The sequence below is a fragment of the Phyllobates terribilis genome, unplaced genomic scaffold (genome assembly GCF_046119375.1).
Source record: "Phyllobates terribilis strain yellow unplaced genomic scaffold, ASM4611937v1 Scaffold_8__6_contigs__length_399053987, whole genome shotgun sequence".
Taxonomy (NCBI): domain Eukaryota; kingdom Metazoa; phylum Chordata; class Amphibia; order Anura; family Dendrobatidae; genus Phyllobates; species Phyllobates terribilis.
Window position 1 is genome coordinate 346,014,988 of NW_027362768.1, and position 26,450 is coordinate 346,041,437.

General features: G+C 45.5%; 20 non-coding genes and 1 pseudogene across 20 annotated transcripts; all 21 read left to right on the forward strand.

The window, feature by feature from the left end:
- Positions 1-57: 57 nt before the first annotated feature.
- On the forward strand, positions 58-248 carry LOC141158065 (U2 spliceosomal RNA). Its single transcript, XR_012248103.1, has one exon. It is a non-coding gene; the product is annotated as a U2 spliceosomal RNA (small nuclear RNA).
- A 1,119-nt stretch (positions 249-1,367) lies between these two features.
- LOC141160746 (U2 spliceosomal RNA) lies at positions 1,368-1,558 on the forward strand. Its single transcript, XR_012250499.1, has one exon. It is a non-coding gene; the product is annotated as a U2 spliceosomal RNA (small nuclear RNA).
- Positions 1,559-2,677: 1,119 nt separating this feature from the next.
- LOC141160747 (U2 spliceosomal RNA) lies at positions 2,678-2,868 on the forward strand. The gene has a single exon (XR_012250500.1). It is a non-coding gene; the product is annotated as a U2 spliceosomal RNA (small nuclear RNA).
- Positions 2,869-3,991: 1,123 nt separating this feature from the next.
- LOC141159960 (U2 spliceosomal RNA) lies at positions 3,992-4,182 on the forward strand. The gene has a single exon (XR_012249953.1). It is a non-coding gene; the product is annotated as a U2 spliceosomal RNA (small nuclear RNA).
- Positions 4,183-5,304: 1,122 nt separating this feature from the next.
- Positions 5,305-5,495, forward strand: LOC141160749 (U2 spliceosomal RNA). The gene has a single exon (XR_012250502.1). It is a non-coding gene; the product is annotated as a U2 spliceosomal RNA (small nuclear RNA).
- A 1,121-nt stretch (positions 5,496-6,616) lies between these two features.
- LOC141159641 (U2 spliceosomal RNA) lies at positions 6,617-6,807 on the forward strand. The gene has a single exon (XR_012249644.1). It is a non-coding gene; the product is annotated as a U2 spliceosomal RNA (small nuclear RNA).
- Positions 6,808-7,924: 1,117 nt separating this feature from the next.
- LOC141159847 (U2 spliceosomal RNA) lies at positions 7,925-8,115 on the forward strand. Its single transcript, XR_012249842.1, has one exon. It is a non-coding gene; the product is annotated as a U2 spliceosomal RNA (small nuclear RNA).
- A 1,121-nt stretch (positions 8,116-9,236) lies between these two features.
- Positions 9,237-9,427, forward strand: LOC141159786 (U2 spliceosomal RNA). Its single transcript, XR_012249784.1, has one exon. It is a non-coding gene; the product is annotated as a U2 spliceosomal RNA (small nuclear RNA).
- Positions 9,428-10,552: 1,125 nt separating this feature from the next.
- On the forward strand, positions 10,553-10,743 carry LOC141159642 (U2 spliceosomal RNA). The gene has a single exon (XR_012249645.1). It is a non-coding gene; the product is annotated as a U2 spliceosomal RNA (small nuclear RNA).
- Positions 10,744-11,862: 1,119 nt separating this feature from the next.
- On the forward strand, positions 11,863-12,053 carry LOC141160750 (U2 spliceosomal RNA). The gene has a single exon (XR_012250503.1). It is a non-coding gene; the product is annotated as a U2 spliceosomal RNA (small nuclear RNA).
- A 1,119-nt stretch (positions 12,054-13,172) lies between these two features.
- On the forward strand, positions 13,173-13,264 carry LOC141160415 (U2 spliceosomal RNA; annotated as a pseudogene).
- A 797-nt stretch (positions 13,265-14,061) lies between these two features.
- On the forward strand, positions 14,062-14,248 carry LOC141160215 (U2 spliceosomal RNA). The gene has a single exon (XR_012250170.1). It is a non-coding gene; the product is annotated as a U2 spliceosomal RNA (small nuclear RNA).
- Positions 14,249-15,368: 1,120 nt separating this feature from the next.
- On the forward strand, positions 15,369-15,559 carry LOC141160751 (U2 spliceosomal RNA). Its single transcript, XR_012250504.1, has one exon. It is a non-coding gene; the product is annotated as a U2 spliceosomal RNA (small nuclear RNA).
- A 1,118-nt stretch (positions 15,560-16,677) lies between these two features.
- Positions 16,678-16,868, forward strand: LOC141160752 (U2 spliceosomal RNA). The gene has a single exon (XR_012250505.1). It is a non-coding gene; the product is annotated as a U2 spliceosomal RNA (small nuclear RNA).
- Positions 16,869-17,993: 1,125 nt separating this feature from the next.
- LOC141160753 (U2 spliceosomal RNA) lies at positions 17,994-18,184 on the forward strand. The gene has a single exon (XR_012250506.1). It is a non-coding gene; the product is annotated as a U2 spliceosomal RNA (small nuclear RNA).
- A 1,123-nt stretch (positions 18,185-19,307) lies between these two features.
- Positions 19,308-19,498, forward strand: LOC141160754 (U2 spliceosomal RNA). Its single transcript, XR_012250507.1, has one exon. It is a non-coding gene; the product is annotated as a U2 spliceosomal RNA (small nuclear RNA).
- Positions 19,499-20,611: 1,113 nt separating this feature from the next.
- LOC141160755 (U2 spliceosomal RNA) lies at positions 20,612-20,802 on the forward strand. Its single transcript, XR_012250508.1, has one exon. It is a non-coding gene; the product is annotated as a U2 spliceosomal RNA (small nuclear RNA).
- Positions 20,803-21,923: 1,121 nt separating this feature from the next.
- LOC141160756 (U2 spliceosomal RNA) lies at positions 21,924-22,114 on the forward strand. Its single transcript, XR_012250509.1, has one exon. It is a non-coding gene; the product is annotated as a U2 spliceosomal RNA (small nuclear RNA).
- Positions 22,115-23,229: 1,115 nt separating this feature from the next.
- On the forward strand, positions 23,230-23,420 carry LOC141159432 (U2 spliceosomal RNA). Its single transcript, XR_012249439.1, has one exon. It is a non-coding gene; the product is annotated as a U2 spliceosomal RNA (small nuclear RNA).
- Positions 23,421-24,541: 1,121 nt separating this feature from the next.
- On the forward strand, positions 24,542-24,732 carry LOC141160757 (U2 spliceosomal RNA). Its single transcript, XR_012250510.1, has one exon. It is a non-coding gene; the product is annotated as a U2 spliceosomal RNA (small nuclear RNA).
- A 1,121-nt stretch (positions 24,733-25,853) lies between these two features.
- On the forward strand, positions 25,854-26,044 carry LOC141160758 (U2 spliceosomal RNA). Its single transcript, XR_012250511.1, has one exon. It is a non-coding gene; the product is annotated as a U2 spliceosomal RNA (small nuclear RNA).
- The last annotated feature ends 406 nt before the right edge of the window (positions 26,045-26,450 follow it).

A 26,450-nucleotide genomic window follows, 5' to 3' on the forward strand; every position in this document is an offset into this window, starting at 1 on the left:
ACAAATGGACTTTTCAGAATCCTTGGGTGGCACCGTAGTCGGAAACCAATTCTGGTTATCGCTTCTCGGCCTTTTGGCTAAGATCAAGTGTAGTATCTGTTCTTATCAGTTTAATATCTGATACGTCCCCTATCTGGGGACCATATATTAAATGGATTTTTAGAACAGGGAGATGGAAAAAGAGCTTGCTCTGTCCACTCCACGCATTGACCTGGTATTGCAGTATCTCCAGGACCAGTGCACCCCTTCTTTAATGCAGTTTCTAAAATCAGAAAGAATTGAATTCAATGCTTTTTGTTCATTTGGCTTGTTTGTCGGATTTTGGGATGGACTCTTTGGCTTTGCTTTTCTTCTCCTCATTGGATTTTTCATGTTAAAAGTTGCAGAAGCCAGATGACAAGCTCATTTTGGTTCAACTTCAGCAACTGTGCATTGCATTGCCATGTAATGTAATGCAATGCTATCTATCTAGCTCTCCCTCTATACTTCCTTTTGGATAAACAGACATATTAGGCAAGCATTTTGGAGCTTTCACCTAAATAACTACAGGTGGTGAGATAAGCTGCACAATATAATTGACCTTTCAGTATATTGTTGCACACACACCATCTATTTAGCAAATGCCCTTGTTATCAACAGCAGCCTTTTAAACTCACCTGAGCTAACAGGTATGTGAGCTGGTTACTCTGCTGCGCTTAAAATTTCTTTTTTGGTTTGCTACAATGCCTTTTCTGAAACGTTGTCTCCCTCTGCTGGAACACTGACTTCTTTCATTTAATGCCTGCAGACTATAAAAGAGAAACCAACCCAAAAAGTTTGGTTGATTAGTCTGTGGCATTCTTTTAAACTGTTGCTTATGGCGGTCTCTGTGAGCTTCTCAGTGACATTCAGCCATCCAGGTATCCCGCCTGCAGTAGACGGAATGTGGCAATGGAACGCTGGCTGCGCGTGTCATAATAGGCTCTGAGCCTTTATATACCTGCGCACAGCAGCAGCCACCTTCAGTCTGCTGCTGGACAGCCAGCAGCAGCAGCAGCAGCAGGAGAGGTAATTAATCAGCAACCCTCCTGCTAAGGGTAGACAGCTGCTCGTTCCACCCCCCCCCCCGCCTTAATTGGTTCTCCTCCCTTCCAACGGTGTTGAGGCGGGTGGGAACAGCCGGGGGTTGAGGGTACTGTGCTAAAAGAGGTGGAGTTATGCAGATCTAAAACGCGTGGATTGCAGCAGCAGCAAGCCGAAAAGTGCAGGCATGTGAGGGATCTAGAGGTTGACAGCATGTCTTCTTAACGGGAGTCCAGGTGGCCATCTCCACAAATGGACTTTTCAGAATCCTTGGGTGGCACCGTAGTCGGAAACCAATTCTGGTTATCGCTTCTCGGCCTTTTGGCTAAGATCAAGTGTAGTATCTGTTCTTATCAGTTTAATATCTGATACGTCCCCTATCTGGGGACCATATATTAAATGGATTTTTAGAACAGGGAGATGGAAAAAGAGCTTGCTCTGTCCACTCCACGCATTGACCTGGTATTGCAGTATCTCCAGGACCGGTGCACCCCTTCTTTAATGCAGTTTCTAAAATCAGAAAGAATTGAATTCAATGCTTTTTGTTCATTTGGCTTGTTTGTCGGATTTTGGGATGGACTCTTTGGCTTTGCTTTTCTTCTCCTCATTGGATTTTTCATGTTAAAAGTTGCAGAAGCCAGATGACAAGCTCATTTTGGTTCAACTTCAGCAACTGTGCATTGCATTGCCATGTAATGTAATGCAATGCTATCTATCTAGCTCTCCCTCTATACTTCCTTTTGGATAAACAGACATATTAGGCAAGCATTTTGGAGCTTTCACCTAAATAACTACAGGTGGTGAGATAAGCTGCACAATATAATTGACCTTTCAGTATATTGTTGCACACACACCATCTATTTAGCAAATGCCCTTGTTATCAACAGCAGCCTTTTAAACTCACCTGAGCTAACAGGTATGTGAGCTGGTTACTCTGCTGCGCTTAAAATTTCTTTTTTGGTTTGCTACAATGCCTTTTCTGAAACGTTGTCTCCCTCTGCTGGAACACTGACTTCTTTCATTTAATGCCTGCAGACTATAAAAGAGAAACCAACCCAAAAAGTTTGGTTGATTAGTCTGTGGCATTCTTTTAAACTGTTGCTTATGGCGGTCTCTGTGAGCTTCTCAGTGACATTCAGCCATCCAGGTATCCCGCCTGCAGTAGACGGAATGTGGCAATGGAACGCTGGCTGCGCGTGTCATAATAGGCTCTGAGCCTTTATATACCTGCGCACAGCAGCAGCCACCTTCAGTCTGCTGCTGGACAGCCAGCAGCAGCAGCAGCAGCAGGAGAGGTAATTAATCAGAAACCCTCCTGCTAAGGGTAGACAGCTGCTCGTCCCCCCCCCCCCCCCGCCTTAATTGGTTCTCCTCCCTTCCAACGGTGTTGAGGCGGGTGGGAACAGCCGGGGGTTGAGGGTACTGTGCTAAAAGAGGTGGAGTTATGCAGATCTAAAACGCGTGGATTGCAGCAGCAGCAAGCCGAAAAGTGCAGGCATGTGAGGGATCTAGAGGTTGACAGCATGTCTTCTTAACGGGAGTCCAGGTGGCCATCTCCACAAATGGACTTTTCAGAATCCTTGGGTGGCACCGTAGTCGGAAACCAATTCTGGTTATCGCTTCTCGGCCTTTTGGCTAAGATCAAGTGTAGTATCTGTTCTTATCAGTTTAATATCTGATACGTCCCCTATCTGGGGACCATATATTAAATGGATTTTTAGAACAGGGAGATGGAAAAAGAGCTTGCTCTGTCCACTCCACGCATTGACCTGGTATTGCAGTATCTCCAGGACCGGTGCACCCCTTCTTTAATGCAGTTTCTAAAATCAGAAAGAATTGAATTCAATGCTTTTTGTTCATTTGGCTTGTTTGTCGGATTTTGGGATGGACTCTTTGGCTTTGCTTTTCTTCTCCTCATTGGATTTTTCATGTTAAAAGTTGCAGAAGCCAGATGACAAGCTTATTTTGGTTCAACTTCAGCAACTGTGCATTGCATTGCCATGTAATGTAATGCAATGCTATCTATCTAGCTCTCCCTCTATACTTCCTTTTGGATAAACAGACATATTAGGCAAGCATTTTGGAGCTTTCACCTAAATAACTACAGGTGGTGAGATAAGCTGCACAATATAATTGACCTTTCAGTATATTGTTGCACACACACCATCTATTTAGCAAATGCCCTTGTTATCAACAGCAGCCTTTTAAACTCACCTGAGCTAACAGGTATGTGAGCTGGTTACTCTGCTGCGCTTAAAATTTCTTTTTTGGTTTGCTACAATGCCTTTTCTGAAACGTTGTCTCCCTCTGCTGGAACACTGACTTCTTTCATTTAATGCCTGCAGACTATAAAAGAGAAACCAACCCAAAAAGTTTGGTTGATTAGTCTGTGGCATTCTTTTAAACTGTTGCTTATGGCGGTCTCTGTGAGCTTCTCAGTGACATTCAGCCATCCAGGTATCCCGCCTGCAGTAGACGGAATGTGGCAATGGAACGCTGGCTGCGCGTGTCATAATAGGCTCTGAGCCTTTATATACCTGCGCACAGCAGCAGCCACCTTCAGTCTGCTGCTGGACAGCCAGCAGCAGCAGCAGCAGCAGGAGAGGTAATTAATCAGCAACCCTCCTGCTAAGGGTAGACAGCTGCTCGTTCCACCCCCCCCCCCCCCCGCCTTAATTGGTTCTCCTCCCTTCCAACGGTGTTGAGGCGGGTGGGAACAGCCGGGGGTTGAGGGTACTGTGCTAAAAGAGGTGGAGTTATGCAGATCTAAAACGCGTGGATTGCAGCAGCAGCAAGCCGAAAAGTGCAGGCATGTGAGGGATCTAGAGGTTGACAGCATGTCTTCTTAACGGGAGTCCAGGTGGCCATCTCCACAAATGGACTTTTCAGAATCCTTGGGTGGCACCGTAGTCGGAAACCAATTCTGGTTATCGCTTCTCGGCCTTTTGGCTAAGATCAAGTGTAGTATCTGTTCTTATCAGTTTAATATCTGATACGTCCCCTATCTGGGGACCATATATTAAATGGATTTTTAGAACAGGGAGATGGAAAAAGAGCTTACTCTGTCCACTCCACGCATTGACCTGGTATTGCAGTATCTCCAGGACCGGTGCACCCCTTCTTTAATGCAGTTTCTAAAATCAGAAAGAATTGAATTCAATGCTTTTTGTTCATTTGGCTTGTTTGTCGGATTTTGGGATGGACTCTTTGGCTTTGCTTTTCTTCTCCTCATTGGATTTTTCATGTTAAAAGTTGCAGAAGCCAGATGACAAGCTCATTTTGGTTCAACTTCAGCAACTGTGCATTGCATTGCCATGTAATGTAATGCAATGCTATCTATCTAGCTCTCCCTCTATACTTCCTTTTGGATAAACAGACATATTAGGCAAGCATTTTGGAGCTTTCACCTAAATAACTACAGGTGGTGAGATAAGCTGCACAATATAATTGACCTTTCAGTATATTGTTGCACACACACCATCTATTTAGCAAATGCCCTTGTTATCAACAGCAGCCTTTTAAACTCACCTGAGCTAACAGGTATGTGAGCTGGTTACTCTGCTGCGCTTAAAATTTCTTTTTTGGTTTGCTACAATGCCTTTTCTGAAACGTTGTCTCCCTCTGCTGGAACACTGACTTCTTTCATTTAATGCCTGCAGACTATAAAAGAGAAACCAACCCAAAAAGTTTGGTTGATTAGTCTGTGGCATTCTTTTAAACTGTTGCTTATGGCGGTCTCTGTGAGCTTCTCAGTGACATTCAGCCATCCAGGTATCCCGCCTGCAGTAGACGGAATGTGGCAATGGAACGCTGGCTGCGCGTGTCATAATAGGCTCTGAGCCTTTATATACCTGCGCACAGCAGCAGCCACCTTCAGTCTGCTGCTGGACAGCCAGCAGCAGCAGCAGCAGCAGCAGGAGAGGTAATTAATCAGCAACCCTCCTGCTAAGGGTAGACAGCTGCTCGTTCCACCCCCCCCCCCGCCTTAATTGGTTCTCCTCCCTTCCAACGGTGTTGAGGCGGGTGGGAACAGCCGGGGGTTGAGGGTACTGTGCTAAAAGAGGTGGAGTTATGCAGATCTAAAACGCGTGGATTGCAGCAGCAGCAAGCCGAAAAGTGCAGGCATGTGAGGGATCTAGAGGTTGACAGCATGTCTTCTTAACGGGAGTCCAGGTGGCCATCTCCACAAATGGACTTTTCAGAATCCTTGGGTGGCACCGTAGTCGGAAACCAATTCTGGTTATCGCTTCTCGGCCTTTTGGCTAAGATCAAGTGTAGTATCTGTTCTTATCAGTTTAATATCTGATACGTCCCCTATCTGGGGACCATATATTAAATGGATTTTTAGAACAGGGAGATGGAAAAAGAGCTTGCTCTGTCCACTCCACGCATTGACCTGGTATTGCAGTATCTCCAGGACCGGTGCACCCCTTCTTTAATGCAGTTTCTAAAATCAGAAAGAATTGAATTCAATGCTTTTTGTTCATTTGGCTTGTTTGTCGGATTTTGGGATGGACTCTTTGGCTTTGCTTTTCTTCTCCTCATTGGATTTTTCATGTTAAAAGTTGCAGAAGCCAGATGACAAGCTCATTTTGGTTCAACTTCAGCAACTGTGCATTGCATTGCCATGTAATGTAATGCAATGCTATCTATCTAGCTCTCCCTCTATACTTCCTTTTGGATAAACAGACATATTAGGCAAGCATTTTGGAGCTTTCACCTAAATAACTACAGGTGGTGAGATAAGCTGCACAATATAATTGACCTTTCAGTATATTGTTGCACACACACCATCTATTTAGCAAATGCCCTTGTTATCAACAGCAGCCTTTTAAACTCACCTGAGCTAACAGGTATGTGAGCTGGTTACTCTGCTGCGCTTAAAATTTCTTTTTTGGTTTGCTACAATGCCTTTTCTGAAACGTTGTCTCCCTCTGCTGGAACACTGACTTCTTTCATTTAATGCCTGCAGACTATAAAAGAGAAACCAACCCAAAAAGTTTGGTTGATTAGTCTGTGGCATTCTTTTAAACTGTTGCTTATGGCGGTCTCTGTGAGCTTCTCAGTGACATTCAGCCATCCAGGTATCCCGCCTGCAGTAGACGGAATGTGGCAATGGAACGCTGGCTGCGCGTGTCATAATAGGCTCTGAGCCTTTATATACCTGCGCACAGCAGCAGCCACCTTCAGTCTGCTGCTGGACAGCCAGCAGCAGCAGCAGCAGGAGAGGTAATTAATCAGCAACCCTCCTGCTAAGGGTAGACAGCTGCTCGTTCCACCCCCCCACCCCCCCCGCCTTAATTGGTTCACCTCCCTTCCAACGGTGTTGAGGCGGGTGGGAACAGCCGGGGGTTGAGGGTACTGTGCTAAAAGAGGTGGAGTTATGCAGATCTAAAACGCGTGGATTGCAGCAGCAGCAAGCCGAAAAGTGCAGGCATGTGAGGGATCTAGAGGTTGACAGCATGTCTTCTTAACGGGAGTCCAGGTGGCCATTGCCACAAATGGACTTTTCAGAATCCTTGGGTGGCACCGTAGTCGGAAACCAATTCTGGTTATCGCTTCTCGGCCTTTTGGCTAAGATCAAGTGTAGTATCTGTTCTTATCAGTTTAATATCTGATACGTCCCCTATCTGGGGACCATATATTAAATGGATTTATAGAACAGGGAGATGGAAAAAGAGCTTGCTCTGTCCACTCCACGCATTGACCTGGTATTGCAGTATCTCCAGGACCGGTGCACCCCTTCTTTAATGCAGTTTCTAAAATCAGAAAGAATTGAATTCAATGCTTTTTGTTCATTTGGCTTGTTTGTCGGATTTTGGGATGGACTCTTTGGCTTTGCTTTTCTTCTCCTCATTGGATTTTTCATGTTAAAAGTTGCAGAAGCCAGATGACAAGCTCATTTTGGTTCAACTTCAGCAACTGTGCATTGCATTGCCATGTAATGTAATGCAATGCTATCTATCTAGCTCTCCCTCTATACTTCCTTTTGGATAAACAGACATATTAGGCAAGCATTTTGGAGCTTTCACCTAAATAACTACAGGTGGTGAGATAAGCTGCACAATATAATTGACCTTTCAGTATATTGTTGCACACACACCATCTATTTAGCAAATGCCCTTGTTATCAACAGCAGCCTTTTAAACTCACCTGAGCTAACAGGTATGTGAGCTGGTTACTCTGCTGCGCTTAAAATTTCTTTTTTGGTTTGCTACAATGCCTTTTCTGAAACGTTGTCTCCCTCTGCTGGAAGACTGACTTCTTTCATTTAATGCCTGCAGACTATAAAAGAGAAACCAACCCAAAAAGTTTGGTTGATTAGTCTGTGGCATTCTTTTAAACTGTTGCTTATGGCGGTCTCTGTGAGCTTCTCAGTGACATTCAGCCATCCAGGTATCCCGCCTGCAGTAGACGGAATGTGGCAATGGAACGCTGGCTGCGCGTGTCATAATAGGCTCTGAGCCTTTATATACCTGCGCACAGCAGCAGCCACCTTCAGTCTGCTGCTGGACAGCCAGCAGCAGCAGCAGCAGGAGAGGTAATTAATCAGCAACCCTCCTGCTAAGGGTAGACAGCTGCTCGTTCCACCCCCCCCCCCCGCCTTAATTGGTTCTCCTCCCTTCCAACGGTGTTGAGGCGGGTGGGAACAGCCGGGGGTTGAGGGTACTGTGCTAAAAGAGGTGGAGTTATGCAGATCTAAAACGCGTGGATTGCAGCAGCAGCAAGCCGAAAAGTGCAGGCATGTGAGGGATCTAGAGGTTGACAGCATGTCTTCTTAACGGGAGTCCAGGTGGCCATCTCCACAAATGGACTTTTCAGAATCCTTGGGTGGCACCGTAGTCGGAAACCAATTCTGGTTATCGCTTCTCGGCCTTTTGGTTAAGATCAAGTGTAGTATCTGTTCTTATCAGTTTAATATCTGATACGTCCCCTATCTGGGGACCATATATTAAATGGATTTTTAGAACAGGGAGATGGAAAAAGAGCTTGCTCTGTCCACTCCACGCATTGACCTGGTATTGCAGTATCTCCAGGACCGGTGCACCCCTTCTTTAATGCAGTTTCTAAAATCAGAAAGAATTGAATTCAATGCTTTTTGTTCATTTGGCTTGTTTGTCGGATTTTGGGATGGACTCTTTGGCTTTGCTTTTCTTCTCCTCATTGGATTTTTCATGTTAAAAGTTGCAGAAGCCAGATGACAAGCTCATTTTGGTTCAACTTCAGCAACTGTGCATTGCATTGCCATGTAATGTAATGCAATGCTATCTATCTAGCTCTCCCTCTATACTTCCTTTTGGATAAACAGACATATTAGGCAAGCATTTTGGAGCTTTCACCTAAATAACTACAGGTGGTGAGATAAGCTGCACAATATAATTGACCTTTCAGTATATTGTTGCACACACACCATCTATTTAGCAAATGCCCTTGTTATCAACAGCAGCCTTTTAAACTCACCTGAGCTAACAGGTATGTGAGCTGGTTACTCTGCTGCGCTTAAAATTTCTTTTTTGGTTTGCTACAATGCCTTTTCTGAAACGTTGTCTCCCTCTGCTGGAACACTGACTTCTTTCATTTAATGCCTGCAGACTATAAAAGAGAAACCAACCCAAAAAGTTTGGTTGATTAGTCTGTGGCATTCTTTTAAACTGTTGCTTATGGCGGTCTCTGTGAGCTTCTCAGTGACATTCAGCCATCCAGGTATCCCGCCTGCAGTAGACGGAATGTGGCAATGGAACGCTGGCTGCGCGTGTCATAATAGGCTCTGAGCCTTTATATACCTGCGCACAGCAGCAGCCACCTTCAGTCTGCTGCTGGACAGCCAGCAGCAGCAGCAGCAGCAGGAGAGGTAATTAATCAGCAACCCTCCTGCTAAGGGTAGACAGCTGCTCGTTCCACCCCCCCCCCCCCGCCTTAATTGGTTCTCCTCCCTTCCAACGGTGTTGAGGCGGGTGGGAACAGCCGGGGGTTGAGGGTACTGTGCTAAAAGAGGTGGAGTTATGCAGATCTAAAACGCGTGGATTGCAGCAGCAGCAAGCCGAAAAGTGCAGGCATGTGAGGGATCTAGAGGTTGACAGCATGTCTTCTTAACGGGAGTCCAGGTGGCCATCTCCACAAATGGACTTTTCAGAATCCTTGGGTGGCACCGTAGTCGGAAACCAATTCTGGTTATCGCTTCTCGGCCTTTTGGCTAAGATCAAGTGTAGTATCTGTTCTTATCAGTTTAATATCTGATACGTCCCCTATCTGGGGACCATATATTAAATGGATTTTTAGAACAGGGAGATGGAAAAAGAGCTTGCTCTGTCCACTCCACGCATTGACCTGGTATTGCAGTATCTCCAGGACAGGTGCACCCCTTCTTTAATGCAGTTTCTAAAATCAGAAAGAATTGAATTCAATGCTTTTTGTTCATTTGGCTTGTTTGTCGGATTTTGGGATGGACTCTTTGGCTTTGCTTTTCTTCTCCTCATTGGATTTTTCATGTTAAAAGTTGCAGAAGCCAGATGACAAGCTCATTTTGGTTCAACTTCAGCAACTGTGCATTGCATTGCCATGTAATGTAATGCAATGCTATCTATCTAGCTCTCCCTCTATACTTCCTTTTGGATAAACAGACATATTAGGCAAGCATTTTGGAGCTTTCACCTAAATAACTACAGGTGGTGAGATAAGCTGCACAATATAATTGACCTTTCAGTATATTGTTGCACACACACCATCTATTTAGCAAATGCCCTTGTTATCAACAGCAGCCTTTTAAACTCACCTGAGCTAACAGGTATGTGAGCTGGTTACTCTGCTGCGCTTAAAATTTCTTTTTTGGTTTGCTACAATGCCTTTTCTGAAACGTTGTCTCCCCCTGCTGGAACACTGACTTCTTTCATTTAATGCCTGCAGACTATAAAAGAGAAACCAACCCAAAAAGTTTGGTTGATTAGTCTGTGGCATTCTTTTAAACTGTTGCTTATGGCGGTCTCTGTGAGCTTCTCAGTGACATTCAGCCATCCAGGTATCCCGCCTGCAGTAGACGGAATGTGGCAATGGAACGCTGGCTGCGCGTGTCATAATAGGCTCTGAGCCTTTATATACCTGCGCACAGCAGCAGCCACCTTCAGTCTGCTGCTGGACAGCCAGCAGCAGCAGCAGCAGCAGGAGAGGTAATTAATCAGCAACCCTCCTGCTAAGGGTAGACAGCTGCTCGTTCCACCCCCCCACCCCCCCCCGCCTTAATTGGTTCTCCTCCCTTCCAACGGTGTTGAGGCGGGTGGGAACAGCCGGGGGTTGAGGGTACTGTGCTAAAAGAGGTGGAGTTATGCAGATCTAAAACGCGTGGATTGCAGCAGCAGCAAGCCGAAAAGTGCAGGCATGTGAGGGATCTAGAGGTTGACAGCATGTCTTCTTAACGGGAGTCCAGGTGGCCATCTCCACAAATGGACTTTTCAGAATCCTTGGGTGGCACCGTAGTCGGAAACCAATTCTGGTTATCGCTTCTCGGCCTTTTGGCTAAGATCAAGTGTAGTATCTGTTCTTATCAGTTTAATATCTGATACGTCCCCTATCTGGGGACCATATATTAAATGGATTTATAGAACAGGGAGATGGAAAAAGAGCTTGCTCTGTCCACTCCACGCATTGACCTGGTATTGCAGTATCTCCAGGACCGGTGCACCCCTTCTTTAATGCAGTTTCTAAAATCAGAAAGAATTGAATTCAATGCTTTTTGTTCATTTGGCTTGTTTGTCGGATTTTGGGATGGACTCTTTGGCTTTGCCTTTCTTCTCCTCATTGGATTTTTCATGTTAAAAGTTGCAGAAGCCAAATGACAAGCTCATTTTGGTTCAACTTCAGCAACTGTGCATTGCATTGCCATGTAATGTAATGCAATGCTATCTATCTAGCTCTCCCTCTATACTTCCTTTTGGATAAACAGACATATTAGGCAAGCATTTTGGAGCTTTCACCTAAATAACTACAGGTGGTGAGATAAGCTGCACAATATAATTGACCTTTCAGTATATTGTTGCACACACACCATCTATTTAGCAAATGCCCTTGTTATCAACAGCAGCCTTTTAAACTCACCTGGGCTAACAGGTATGTGAGCTGGTTACTCTGCTGCGCTTAAAATTTCTTTTTTGGTTTGCTACAATGCCTTTTCTGAAACGTTGTCTCCCTCTGCTGGAACACTGACTTCTTTCATTTAATGCCTGCAGACTATAAAAGAGAAACCAACCCAAAAAGTTTGGTTGATTAGTCTGTGGCATTCTTTTAAACTGTTGCTTATGGCGGTCTCTGTGAGCTTCTCAGTGACATTCAGCCATCCAGGTATCCCGCCTGCAGTAGACGGAATGTGGCAATGGAACGCTGGCTGCGCGTGTCATAATAGGCTCTGAGCCTTTATATACCTGCGCACAGCAGCAGCCACCTTCAGTCTGCTGCTGGACAGCCAGCAGCAGCAGCAGCAGCAGGAGAGGTAATTAATCAGCAACCCTCCTGCTAAGGGTAGACAGCTGCTCGTTCCACCCCCCCCCCCGCCTTAATTGGTTCTCCTCCCTTCCAACGGTGTTGAGGCGGGTGGGAACAGCCGGGGGTTGAGGGTACTGTGCTAAAAGAGGTGGAGTTATGCAGATCTAAAACGCGTGGATTGCAGCAGCAGCAAGCCGAAAAGTGCAGGCATGTGAGGGATCTAGAGGTTGACAGCATGTCTTCTTAACGGGAGTCCAGGTGGCCATCTCCACAAATGGACTTTTCAGAATCCTTGGGTGGCACCGTAGTCGGAAACCAATTCTGGTTATCGCTTCTCGGCCTTTTGGCTAAGATCAAGTGTAGTATCTGTTCTTATCAGTTTAATATCTGATACGTCCCCTATCTGGGGACCATATATTAAATGGATTTTTAGAACAGGGAGATGGAAAAAGAGCTTGCTCTGTCCACTCCACGCATTGACCTGGTATTGCAGTATCTCCAGGACCGGTGCACCCCTTCTTTAATGCAGTTTCTAAAATCAGAAAGAATTGAATTCAATGCTTTTTGTTCATTTGGCTTGTTTGTCGGATTTTGGGATGGACTCTTTGGCTTTGCTTTTCTTCTCCTCATTGGATTTTTCATGTTAAAAGTTGCAGAAGCCAGATGACAAGCTCATTTTGGTTCAACTTCAGCAACTGTGCATTGCATTGCCATGTAATGTAATGCAATGCTATCTATCTAGCTCTCCCTCTATACTTCCTTTTGGATAAACAGACATATTAGGCAAGCATTTTGGAGCTTTCACCTAAATAACTACAGGTGGTGAGATAAGCTGCACAATATAATTGACCTTTCAGTATATTGTTGCACACACACCATCTATTTAGCAAATGCCCTTGTTATCAACAGCAGCCTTTTAAACTCACCTGAGCTAACAGGTATGTGAGCTGGTTACTCTGCTGCGCTTAAAATTTCTTTTTTGGTTTGCTACAATGCCTTTTCTGAAATGTTGTCTCCCTCTGCTGGAACACTGACTTCTTTCATTTAATGCCTGCAGACTATAAAAGAGAAACCAACCCAAAAAGTTTGGTTGATTAGTCTGTGGCATTCTTTTAAACTGTTGCTTATGGCGGTCTCTGTGAGCTTCTCAGTGACATTCAGCCATCCAGGTATCCCGCCTGCAGTAGACGGAATGTGGCAATGGAACGCTGGCTGCGCGTGTCATAATAGGCTCTGAGCCTTTATATACCTGTGCACAGCAGCAGCCACCTTCAGTCTGCTGCTGGACAGCCAGCAGCAACAACAGCAGCAGGAGAGGTAATTAATCAGCAACCCTCCTGCTAAGGGTAGACAGCTGCTCGTTCCACCCCCCCCCCCGCCTTAATTGGTTCTCCTCCCTTCCAACGGTGTTGAGGCGGGTGGGAACAGCCGGGGGTTGAGGGTACTGTGCTAAAAGAGGTGGAGTTATGCAGATCTAAAACGCGTGGATTGCAGCAGCAGCAAGCCGAAAAGTGCAGGCATGTGAGGGATCTAGAGGTTGACAGCATGTCTTCTTAACGGGAGTCCAGGTGGCCATCTCCACAAATGGACTTTTCAGAATCCTTGGGTGGCACCGTAGTCGGAAACCAATTCTGGTTATCGCTTCTCGGCCTTTTGGCTAAGATCAAGTGTAGTATCTTTCGAAAAGGCGGTTTTGGATGTTGGCCGCCCTAGTAGATTGATACATTATGCACACTGGGGCTTAGGCGCTTGTTAGTACGCCAGTTGGCTAATATAGTCATCTGGTGGAAAGCATGGCCCCCCAGGATCGACGCCATTGGGCCGGGGAAGATCGAAAGCCCGAAGTGTGAAGTGCCCCAGGAGTGGTGACCCTGGGGTGCCTTAACTCACTGGGATTGGGAACCCCACTTGAGTTTATGGCACATTTGCACTAGCACTTCAATATTTCTTTCTTCACACACACCCTTATTCCGGGCCTTCTGGCCTTAGGATGGGGAATTTTTCAATTCCCGGTCGAAGGTCCGGGCAGTATTATACTGTGAAACCTTCACTATTTATTTAATTTTTTTTGTCACTGTGTGTCCACTTTTTCACGTGTGTCCACGTCCTTACTAGGATTTTGTCGGGATGCGGTTCCCTTACGGGTTCCTCTCTTGGCAGGTCTAGGGGGGGAGTGTGTGGCCATCAGGTTCCGCTCCCCCCTGATCCCCCCTGGCTCTCCTCTTTCGGGAGGAGAGCGTTGTTGGCTCCCCTCTTCCGGGAGGGGAGCACAGTCTTTGGCTCCCAGTGCCTTGCTCGGGTGAGAACTCGGGCAGGTATTGGGGGTAAGATTGGGTCCCCTCTGGCTCCGGCTGGAGGTGGCTATTTGTCCCTGTTCCTCGCTGTTGCCTTCTGGCTCGGAGGGACGGGGAATGGTTTGGGGGACCCTTCTCCTTTTGGAGAGGGTTTCAAGAAGATCAGCATCCTAGTGCACTTTTTTTGTGGCACTTGTCACTTTTTTAAGCGCACTCGGGTTTTGTACACGAATTCGGGCTTTCAAAAAAAAAAAAAAAAAAAAAAATCTGTTCTTATCAGTTTAATATCTGATACGTCCCCTATCTGGGGACCATATATTAAATGGATTTTTAGAACAGGGAGATGGAAAAAGAGCTTGCTCTGTCCACTCCACGCATTGACCTGGTATTGCAGTATCTCCAGGACCGGTGCACCCCTTCTTTAATGCAGTTTCTAAAATCAGAAAGAATTGAATTCAATGCTTTTTGTTCATTTGGCTTGTTTGTCGGATTTTGGGATGGACTCTTTGGCTTTGCTTTTCTTCTCCTCATTGGATTTTTCATGTTAAAAGTTGCAGAAGCCAGATGACAAGCTCATTTTGGTTCAACTTCAGCAACTGTGCATTGCATTGCCATGTAATGTAATGCAATGCTATCTATCTAGCTCTCCCTCTATACTTCCTTTTGGATAAACAGACATATTAGGCAAGCATTTTGGAGCTTTCACCTAAATAACTACAGGTGGTGAGATAAGCTGCACAATATAATTGACCTTTCAGTATATTGTTGCACACACACCATCTATTTAGCAAATGCCCTTGTTATCAACAGCAGCCTTTTAAACTCACCTGAGCTAACAGGTATGTGAGCTGGTTACTCTGCTGCGCTTAAAATTTCTTTTTTGGTTTGCTACAATGCCTTTTCTGAAACGTTGTCTCCCTCTGCTGGAACACTGACTTCTTTCATTTAATGCCTGCAGACTATAAAAGAGAAACCAACCCAAAAAGTTTGGTTGATTAGTCTGTGGCATTCTTTTAAACTGTTGCTTATGGCGGTCTCTGTGAGCTTCTCAGTGACATTCAGCCATCCAGGTATCCCGCCTGCAGTAGACGGAATGTGGCAATGGAACGCTGGCTGCGCGTGTCATAATAGGCTCTGAGCCTTTATATACCTGCGCACAGCAGCAGCCACCTTCAGTCTGCTGCTGGACAGCCAGCAGCAGCAGCAGCAGCAGCAGGAGAGGTAATTAATCAGCAACCCTCCTGCTAAGGGTAGACAGCTGCTCGTTCCACCCCCCCCCGCCTTAATTGGTTCTCCTCCCTTCCAACGGTGTTGAGGCGGGTGGGAACAGCCGGGGGTTGAGGGTACTGTGCTAAAAGAGGTGGAGTTATGCAGATCTAAAACGCGTGGATTGCAGCAGCAGCAAGCCGAAAAGTGCAGGCATGTGAGGGATCTAGAGGTTGACAGCATGTCTTCTTAACGGGAGTCCAGGTGGCCATCTCCACAAATGGACTTTTCAGAATCCTTGGGTGGCACCGTAGTCGGAAACCAATTCTGGTTATCGCTTCTCGGCCTTTTGGCTAAGATCAAGTGTAGTATCTGTTCTTATCAGTTTAATATCTGATACGTCCCCTATCTGGGGACCATATATTAAATGGATTTTTAGAACAGGGAGATGGAAAAAGAGCTTGCTCTGTCCACTCCACGCATTGACCTGGTATTGCAGTATCTCCAGGACCGGTGCACCCCTTCTTTAATGCAGTTTCTAAAATCAGAAAGAATTGAATTCAATGCTTTTTGTTCATTTGGCTTGTTTGTCGGATTTTGGGATGGACTCTTTGGCTTTGCTTTTCTTCTCCTCATTGGATTTTTCATGTTAAAAGTTGCAGAAGCCAGATGACAAGCTCATTTTGGTTCAACTTCAGCAACTTTGCATTGCATTGCCATGTAATGTAATGCAATGCTATCTATCTAGCTCTCCCTCTATACTTCCTTTTGGATAAACAGACATATTAGGCAAGCATTTTGGAGCTTTCACCTAAATAACTACAGGTGGTGAGATAAGCTGCACAATATAATTGACCTTTCAGTATATTGTTGCACACACACCATCTATTTAGCAAATGCCCTTGTTATCAACAGCAGCCTTTTAAACTCACCTGAGCTAACAGGTATGTGAGCTGGTTACTCTGCTGCGCTTAAAATTTCTTTTTTGGTTTGCTACAATGCCTTTTCTGAAACGTTGTCTCCCTCTGCTGGAACACTGACTTCTTTCATTTAATGCCTGCAGACTATAAAAGAGAAACCAACCCAAAAAGTTTGGTTGATTAGTCTGTGGCATTCTTTTAAACTGTTGCTTATGGCGGTCTCTGTGAGCTTCTCAGTGACATTCAGCCATCCAGGTATCCCGCCTGCAGTAGACGGAATGTGGCAATGGAACGCTGGCTGCGCGTGTCATAATAGGCTCTGAGCCTTTATATACCTGCGCACAGCAGCAGCCACCTTCAGTCTGCTGCTGGACAGCCAGCAGCAGCAGCAGCAGCAGGAGAGGTAATTAATCAGCAACCCTCCTGCTAAGGGTAGACAGCTGCTCGTTCCACCCCCCCCCCGCCTTAATTGGTTCTCCTCCCTTCCAACGGTGTTGAGGCGGGTGGGAACAGCCGGGGGTTGAGGGTACTGTGCTAAAAGAGGTGGAGTTATGCAGATCTAAAACGCGTGGATTGCAGCAGCAGCAAGCCGAAAAGTGCAGGCATGTGAGGGATCTAGAGGTTGACAGCATGTCTTCTTAACGGGAGTCCAGGTGGCCATCTCCACAAATGGACTTTTCAGAATCCTTGGGTGGCACCGTAGTCGGAAACCAATTCTGGTTATCGCTTCTCGGCCTTTTGGCTAAGATCAAGTGTAGTATCTGTTCTTATCAGTTTAATATCTGATACGTCCCCTATCTGGGGACCATATATTAAATGGATTTTTAGAACAGGGAGATGGAAAAAGAGCTTGCTCTGTCCACTCCACGCATTGACCTGGTATTGCAGTATCTCCAGGACCGGTGCACCCCTTCTTTAATGCAGTTTCTAAAATCAGAAAGAATTGAATTCAATGCTTTTTGTTCATTTGGCTTGTTTGTCGGATTTTGGGATGGACTCTTTGGCTTTGCTTTTCTTCTCCTCATTGGATTTTTCATGTTAAAAGTTGCAGAAGCCAGATGACAAGCTCATTTTGGTTCAACTTCAGCAACTGTGCATTGCATTGCCATGTAATGTAATGCAATGCTATCTATCTAGCTCTCCCTCTATACTTCCTTTTGGATAAACAGACATATTAGGCAAGCATTTTGGAGCTTTCACCTAAATAACTACAGGTGGTGAGATAAGCTGCACAATATAATTGACCTTTCAGTATATTGTTGCACACACACCATCTATTTAGCAAATGCCCTTGTTATCAACAGCAGCCTTTTAAACTCACCTGAGCTAACAGGTATGTGAGCTGGTTACTCTGCTGCGCTTAAAATTTCTTTTTTGGTTTGCTACAATGCCTTTTCTGAAACGTTGTCTCCCTCTGCTGGAACACTGACTTCTTTCATTTAATGCCTGCAGACTATAAAAGAGAAACCAACCCAAAAAGTTTGGTTGATTAGTCTGTGGCATTCTTTTAAACTGTTGCTTATGGCGGTCTCTGTGAGCTTCTCAGTGACATTCAGCCATCCAGGTATCCCGCCTGCAGTAGACGGAATGTGGCAATGGAACGCTGGCTGCGCGTGTCATAATAGGCTCTGAGCCTTTATATACCTGCGCACAGCAGCAGCCACCTTCAGTCTGCTGCTGGACAGCCAGCAGCAGCAGCAGCAGCAGGAGAGGTAATTAATCAGCAACCCTCCTGCTAAGGGTAGACAGCTGCTCGTTCCACCCCCTCCCCCCCCCCCGCCTTAATTGGTTCTCCTCCCTTCCAACGGTGTTGAGGCGGGTGGGAACAGCCGGGGGTTGAGGGTACTGTGCTAAAAGAGGTGGAGTTATGCAGATCTAAAACGCGTGGATTGCAGCAGCAGCAAGCCGAAAAGTGCAGGCATGTGAGGGATCTAGAGGTTGACAGCATGTCTTCTTAACGGGAGTCCAGGTGGCCATCTCCACAAATGGACTTTTCAGAATCCTTGGGTGGCACCGTAGTCGGAAACCAATTCTGGTTATCGCTTCTCGGCCTTTTGGCTAAGATCAAGTGTAGTATCTGTTCTTATCAGTTTAATATCTGATACGTCCCCTATCTGGGGACCATATATTAAATGGATTTTTAGAACAGGGAGATGGAAAAAGAGCTTGCTCTGTCCACTCCACGCATTGACCTGGTATTGCAGTATCTCCAGGACCGGTGCACCCCTTCTTTAATGCAGTTTCTAAAATCAGAAAGAATTGAATTCAATGCTTTTTGTTCATTTGGCTTGTTTGTCGGATTTTGGGATGGACTCTTTGGCTTTGCTTTTCTTCTCCTCATTGGATTTTTCATGTTAAAAGTTGCAGAAGCCAGATGACAAGCTCATTTTGGTTCAACTTCAGCAACTGTGCATTGCATTGCCATGTAATGTAATGCAATGCTATCTATCTAGCTCTCCCTCTATACTTCCTTTTGGATAAACAGACATATTAGGCAAGCATTTTGGAGCTTTCACCTAAATAACTACAGGTGGTGAGATAAGCTGCACAATATAATTGACCTTTCAGTATATTGTTGCACACACACCATCTATTTAGCAAATGCCCTTGTTATCAACAGCAGCCTTTTAAACTCACCTGAGCTAACAGGTATGTGAGCTGGTTACTCTGCTGCGCTTAAAATTTCTTTTTTGGTTTGCTACAATGCCTTTTCTGAAACGTTGTCTCCCTCTGCTGGAACACTGACTTCTTTCATTTAATGCCTGCAGACTATAAAAGAGAAACCAACCCAAAAAGTTTGGTTGATTAGTCTGTGGCATTCTTTTAAACTGTTGCTTATGGCGGTCTCTGTGAGCTTCTCAGTGACATTCAGCCATCCAGGTATCCCGCCTGCAGTAGACGGAATGTGGCAATGGAACGCTGGCTGCGCGTGTCATAATAGGCTCTGAGCCTTTATATACCTGCGCACAGCAGCAGCCACCTTCAGTCTGCTGCTGGACAGCCAGCAGCAGCAGCAGCAGCAGGAGAGGTAATTAATCAGCAACCCTCCTGCTAAGGGTAGACAGCTGCTCGTTCCACCCCCTCCCCCCCCCGCCTTAATTGGTTCTCCTCCCTTCCAACGGTGTTGAGGCGGGTGGGAACAGCCGGGGGTTGAGGGTACTGTGCTAAAAGAGGTGGAGTTATGCAGATCTAAAACGCGTGGATTGCAGCAGCAGCAAGCCGAAAAGTGCAGGCATGTGAGGGATCTAGAGGTTGACAGCATGTCTTCTTAACGGGAGTCCAGGTGGCCATCTCCACAAATGGACTTTTCAGAATCCTTGGGTGGCACCGTAGTCGGAAACCAATTCTGGTTATCGCTTCTCGGCCTTTTGGCTAAGATCAAGTGTAGTATCTGTTCTTATCAGTTTAATATCTGATACGTCCCCTATCTGGGGACCATATATTAAATGGATTTTTAGAACAGGGAGATGGAAAAAGAGCTTGCTCTGTCCACTCCACGCATTGACCTGGTATTGCAGTATCTCCAGGACCGGTGCACCCCTTCTTTAATGCAGTTTCTAAAATCAGAAAGAATTGAATTCAATGCTTTTTGTTCATTTGGCTTGTTTGTCGGATTTTGGGATGGACTCTTTGGCTTTGCTTTTCTTCTCCTCATTGGATTTTTCATGTTAAAAGTTGCAGAAGCCAGATGACAAGCTCATTTTGGTTCAACTTCAGCAACTGTGCATTGCATTGCCATGTAATGTAATGCAATGCTATCTATCTAGCTCTCCCTCTATACTTCCTTTTGGATAAACAGACATATTAGGCAAGCATTTTGGAGCTTTCACCTAAATAACTACAGGTGGTGAGATAAGCTGCACAATATAATTGACCTTTCAGTATATTGTTGCACACACACCATCTATTTAGCAAATGCCCTTGTTATCAACAGCAGCCTTTTAAACTCACCTGAGCTAACAGGTATGTGAGCTGGTTACTCTGCTGCGCTTAAAATTTCTTTTTTGGTTTGCTACAATGCCTTTTCTGAAACGTTGTCTCCCTCTGCTGGAACACTGACTTCTTTCATTTAATGCCTGCAGACTATAAAAGAGAAACCAACCCAAAAAGTTTGGTTGATTAGTCTGTGGCATTCTTTTAAACTGTTGCTTATGGCGGTCTCTGTGAGCTTCTCAGTGACATTCAGCCATCCAGGTATCCCGCCTGCAGTAGACGGAATGTGGCAATGGAACACTGGCTGCGCGTGTCATAATAGGCTCTGAGCCTTTATATACCTGCGCACAGCAGCAGCCACCTTCAGTCTGCTGCTGGACAGCCAGCAGCAGCAGCAGGAGAGGTAATTAATCAGCAACCCTCCTGCTAAGGGTAGACAGCTGCTCGTTCCACCCCCCCCCCCGCCTTAATTGGTTCTCCTCCCTTCCAACGGTGTTGAGGCGGGTGGGAACAGCCGGGGGTTGAGGGTACTGTGCTAAAAGAGGTGGAGTTATGCAGATCTAAAACGCGTGGATTGCAGCAGCAGCAAGCCGAAAAGTGCAGGCATGTGAGGGATCTAGAGGTTGACAGCATGTCTTCTTAACGGGAGTCCAGGTGGCCATCTCCACAAATGGACTTTTCAGAATCCTTGGGTGGCACCGTAGTCGGAAACCAATTCTGGTTATCGCTTCTCGGCCTTTTGGCTAAGATCAAGTGTAGTATCTGTTCTTATCAGTTTAATATCTGATACGTCCCCTATCTGGGGACCATATATTAAATGGATTTTTAGAACAGGGAGATGGAAAAAGAGCTTGCTCTGTCCACTCCACGCATTGACCTGGTATTGCAGTATCTCCAGGACCGGTGCACCCCTTCTTTAATGCAGTTTCTAAAATCAGAAAGAATTGAATTCAATGCTTTTTGTTCATTTGGCTTGTTTGTCGGATTTTGGGATGGACTCTTTGGCTTTGCTTTTCTTCTCCTCATTGGATTTTTCATGTTAAAAGTTGCAGAAGTCAGATGACAAGCTCATTTTGGTTCAACTTCAGCAACTGTGCATTGCATTGCCATGTAATGTAACGCAATGCTATCTATCTAGCTCTCCCTCTATACTTCCTTTTGGATAAACAGACATATTAGGCAAGCATTTTGGAGCTTTCACCTAAATAACTACAGGTGGTGAGATAAGCTGCACAATATAATTGACCTTTCAGTATATTGTTGCACACACACCATCTATTTAGCAAATGCCCTTGTTATCAACAGCAGCCTTTTAAACTCACCTGAGCTAACAGGTATGTGAGCTGGTTACTCTGCTGCGCTTAAAATTTCTTTTTTGGTTTGCTACAATGCCTTTTCTGAAACGTTGTCTCCCTCTGCTGGAACACTGACTTCTTTCATTTAATGCCTGCAGACTATAAAAGAGAAACCAACCCAAAAAGTTTGGTTGATTAGTCTGTGGCATTCTTTTAAACTGTTGCTTATGGCGGTCTCTGTGAGCTTCTCAGTGACATTCAGCCATCCAGGTATCCCGCCTGCAGTAGACGGAATGTGGCAATGGAACGCTGGCTGCGCGTGTCATAATAGGCTCTGAGCCTTTATATACCTGCGCACAGCAGCAGCCACCTTCAGTCTGCTGCTGGACAGCCAGCAGCAGCAGCAGCAGCAGGAGAGGTAATTAATCAGCAACCCTCCTGCTAAGGGTAGACAGCTGCTCGTTCCACCCCCCCCCCCCCGCCTTAATTGCTTCTCCTCAATTCCAACGGTGTTGAGGCGGGTGGGAACAGCCGGGGGTTGAGGGTACTGTGCTAAAAGAGGTGGAGTTATGCAGATCTAAAACGCGTGGATTGCAGCAGCAGCAAGCCGAAAAGTGCAGGCATGTGAGGGATCTAGAGGTTGACAGCATGTCTTCTTAACGGGAGTCCAGGTGGCCATCTCCACAAATGGACTTTTCAGAATCCTTGGGTGGCACCGTAGTCGGAAACCAATTCTGGTTATCGCTTCTCGGCCTTTTGGCTAAGATCAAGTGTAGTATCTGTTCTTATCAGTTTAATATCTGATACGTCCCCTATCTGGGGACCATATATTAAATGGATTTTTAGAACAGGGAGATGGAAAAAGAGCTTGCTCTGTCCACTCCACGCATTGACCTGGTATTGCAGTATCTCCAGGACCGGTGCACCCCTTCTTTAATGCAGTTTCTAAAATCAGAAAGAATTGAATTCAATGCTTTTTGCTCATTTGGCTTGTTTGTCGGATTTTGGGATGGACTCTTTGGCTTTGCTTTTCTTCTCCTCATTGGATTTTTCATGTTAAAAGTTGCAGAAGCCAGATGACAAGCTCATTTTGGTTCAACTTCAGCAACTGTGCATTGCATTGCCATGTAATGTAATGCAATGCTATCTATCTAGCTCTCCCTCTATACTTCCTTTTGGATAAAGAGACATATTAGGCAAGCATTTTGGAGCTTTCACCTAAATAACTACAGGTGGTGAGATAAGCTGCACAATATAATTGACCTTTCAGTATATTGTTGCACACACACCATCTATTTAGCAAATGCCCTTGTTATCAACAGCAGCCTTTTAAACTCACCTGAGCTAACAGGTATGTGAGCTGGTTACTCTGCTGCGCTTAAAATTTCTTTTTTGGTTTGCTACAATGCCTTTTCTGAAACGTTGTCTCCCTCTGCTGGAACACTGACTTCTTTCATTTAATGCCTGCAGACTATAAAAGAGAAACCAACCCAAAAAGTTTGGTTGATTAGCCTGTGGCATTCTTTTAAACTGTTGCTTATGGCGGTCTCTGTGAGCTTCTCAGTGACATTCAGCCATCCAGGTATCCCGCCTGCAGTAGACGGAATGTGGCAATGGAACGCTGGCTGCGCGTGTCATAATAGGCTCTGAGCCTTTATATACCTGCGCACAGCAGCAGCCACCTTCAGTCTGCTGCTGGACAGCCAGCAGCAGCAGCAGCAGGAGAGGTAATTAATCAGCAACCCTCCTGCTAAGGGTAGACAGCTGCTCGTTCCACCCCCCCCCCGCCTTAATTGGTTCTCCTCCCTTCCAACGGTGTTGAGGCGGGTGGGAACAGCCGGGGGTTGAGGGTACTGTGCTAAAAGAGGTGGAGTTATGCAGATCTAAAACGCGTGGATTGCAGCAGCAGCAAGCCGAAAAGTGCAGGCATGTGAGGGATCTAGAGGTTAACAGCATGTCTTCTTAACGGGAGTCCAGGTGGCCATCTCCACAAATGGACTTTTCAGAATCCTTGGGTGGCACCGTAGTCGGAAACCAATTCTGGTTATCGCTTCTCGGCCTTTTGGCTAAGATCAAGTGTAGTATCTGTTCTTATCAGTTTAATATCTGATACGTCCCCTATCTGGGGACCATATATTAAATGGATTTTTAGAACAGGGAGATGGAAAAAGAGCTTGCTCTGTCCACTCCACGCATTGACCTGGTATTGCAGTATCTCCAGGACCGATGCACCCCTTCTTTAATGCAGTTTCTAAAATCAGAAAGAATTGAATTCAATGCTTTTTGTTCATTTGGCTTGTTTGTCGGATTTTGGGATGGACTCTTTGGCTTTGCTTTTCTTCTCCTCATTGGATTTTTCATGTTAAAAGTTGCAGAAGCCAGATGACAAGCTCATTTTGGTTCAACTTCAGCAACTGTGCATTGCATTGCCATGTAATGTAATGCAATGCTATCTATCTAGCTCTCCCTCTATACTTCCTTTTGGATAAACAGACATATTAGGCAAGCATTTTGGAGCTTTCACCTAAATAACTACAGGTGGTGAGATAAGCTGCACAATATAATTGACCTTTCAGTATATTGTTGCACACACACCATCTATTTAGCAAATGCCCTTGTTATCAACAGCAGCCTTTTAAACTCACCTGAGCTAACAGGTATGTGAGCTGGTTACTCTGCTGCGCTTAAAATTTCTTTTTTGGTTTGCTACAATGCCTTTTCTGAAACGTTGTCTCCCTCTGCTGGAACACTGACTTCTTTCATTTAATGCCTGCAGACTATAAAAGAGAAACCAACCCAAAAAGTTTGGTTGATTAGTCTGTGGCATTCTTTTAAACTGTTGCTTATGGCGGTCTCTGTGAGCTTCTCAGTGACATTCAGCCATCCAGGTATCCCGCCTGCAGTAGACGGAATGTGGCAATGGAACGCTGGCTGCGCGTGTCATAATAGGCTCTGAGCCTTTATATACCTGCGCACAGCAGCAGCCACCTTCAGTCTGCTGCTGGACAGCCAGCAGCAGCAGCAGCAGCAGGAGAGGTAATTAATCAGCAACCCTCCTGCTAAGGGTAGACAGCTGCTCGTTCCACCCCCCCCCCCCCGCCTTAATTGGTTCTCCTCAATTCCAACGGTGTTGAGGCGGGTGGGAACAGCCGGGGGTTGAGGGTACTGTGCTAAAAGAGGTGGAGTTATGCAGATCTAAAACGCGTGGATTGCAGCAGCAGCAAGCCGAAAAGTGCAGGCATGTGAGGGATCTAGAGGTTGACAGCATGTCTTCTTAACGGGAGTCCAGGTGGCCATCTCCACAAATGGACTTTTCAGAATCCTTGGGTGGCACCGTAGTCGGAAACCAATTCTGGTTATCGCTTCTCGGCCTTTTGGCTAAGATCAAGTGTAGTATCTGTTCTTATCAGTTTAATATCTGATACGTCCCCTATCTGGGGACCATATATTAAATGGATTTTTAGAACAGGGAGATGGAAAAAGAGCTTGCTCTGTCCACTCCACGCATTGACCTGGTATTGCAGTATCTCCAGGACCGGTGCACCCCTTCTTTAATGCAGTTTCTAAAATCAGAAAGAATTGAATTCAATGCTTTTTGTTCATTTGGCTTGTTTGTCGGATTTTGGGATGGACTCTTTGGCTTTGCTTTTCTTCTCCTCATTGGATTTTTCATGTTAAAAGTTGCAGAAGCCAGATGACAAGCTCATTTTGGTTCAACTTCAGCAACTGTGCATTGCATTGCCATGTAATGTAATGCAATGCTATCTATCTAGCTCTCCCTCTATACTTCCTTTTGGATAAACAGACATATTAGGCAAGCATTTTGGAGCTTTCACCTAAATAACTACAGGTGGTGAGATAAGCTGCACAATATAATTGACCTTTCAGTATATTGTTGCACACACACCATCTATTTAGCAAATGCCCTTGTTATCAACAGCAGCCTTTTAAACTCACCTGAGCTAACAGGTATGTGAGCTGGTTACTCTGCTGCGCTTAAAATTTCTTTTTTGGTTTGCTACAATGCCTTTTCTGAAACGTTGTCTCCCTCTGCTGGAACACTGACTTCTTTCATTTAATGCCTGCAGACTATAAAAGAGAAACCAACCCAAAAAGTTTGGTTGATTAGTCTGTGGCATTCTTTTAAACTGTTGCTTATGGCGGTCTCTGTGAGCTTCTCAGTGACATTCAGCCATCCAGGTATCCCGCCTGCAGTAGACGGAATGTGGCAATGGAACGCTGGCTGCGCGTGTCATAATAGGCTCTGAGCCTTTATATACCTGCGCACAGCAGCAGCCACCTTCAGTCTGCTGCTGGACAGCCAGCAGCAGCAGCAGCAGCAGGAGAGGTAATTAATCAGCAACCCTCCTGCTAAGGGTAGACAGCTGCTCGTTCCACCCCCCCCCCCCCGCCTTAATTGGTTCTCCTCCCTTCCAACGGTGTTGAGGCGGGTGGGAACAGCCGGGGGTTGAGGGTACTGTGCTAAAAGAGGTGGAGTTATGCAGATCTAAAACGCGTGGATTGCAGCAGCAGCAAGCCGAGAAGTGCAGGCATGTGAGGGATCTAGAGGTTGACAGCATGTCTTCTTAACGGGAGTCCAGGTGGCCATCTCCACAAATGGACTTTTCAGAATCCTTGGGTGGCACCGTAGTCGGAAACCAATTCTGGTTATCGCTTCTCGGCCTTTTGGCTAAGATCAAGTGTAGTATCTGTTCTTATCAGTTTAATATCTGATACGTCCCCTATCTGGGGACCATATATTAAATGGATTTTTAGAACAGGGAGATGGAAAAAGAGCTTGCTCTGTCCACTCCACGCATTGACCTGGTATTGCAGTATCTCCAGGACCGGTGCACCCCTTCTTTAATGCAGTTTCTAAAATCAGAAAGAATTGAATTCAATGCTTTTTGTTCATTTGGCTTGTTTGTCGGATTTTGGGATGGACTCTTTGGCTTTGCTTTTCTTCTCCTCATTGGATTTTTCATGTTAAAAGTTGCAGAAGCCAGATGACAAGCTCATTTTGGTTCAACTTCAGCAACTGTGCATTGCATTGCCATGTAATGTAATGCAATGCTATCTATCTAGCTCTCCCTCTATACTTCCTTTTGGATAAACAGACATATTAGGCAAGCATTTTGGAGCTTTCACCTAAATAACTACAGGTGGTGAGATAAGCTGCACAATATAATTGACCTTTCAGTATATTGTTGCACACACACCATCTATTTAGCAAATGCCCTTGTTATCAACAGCAGCCTTTTAAACTC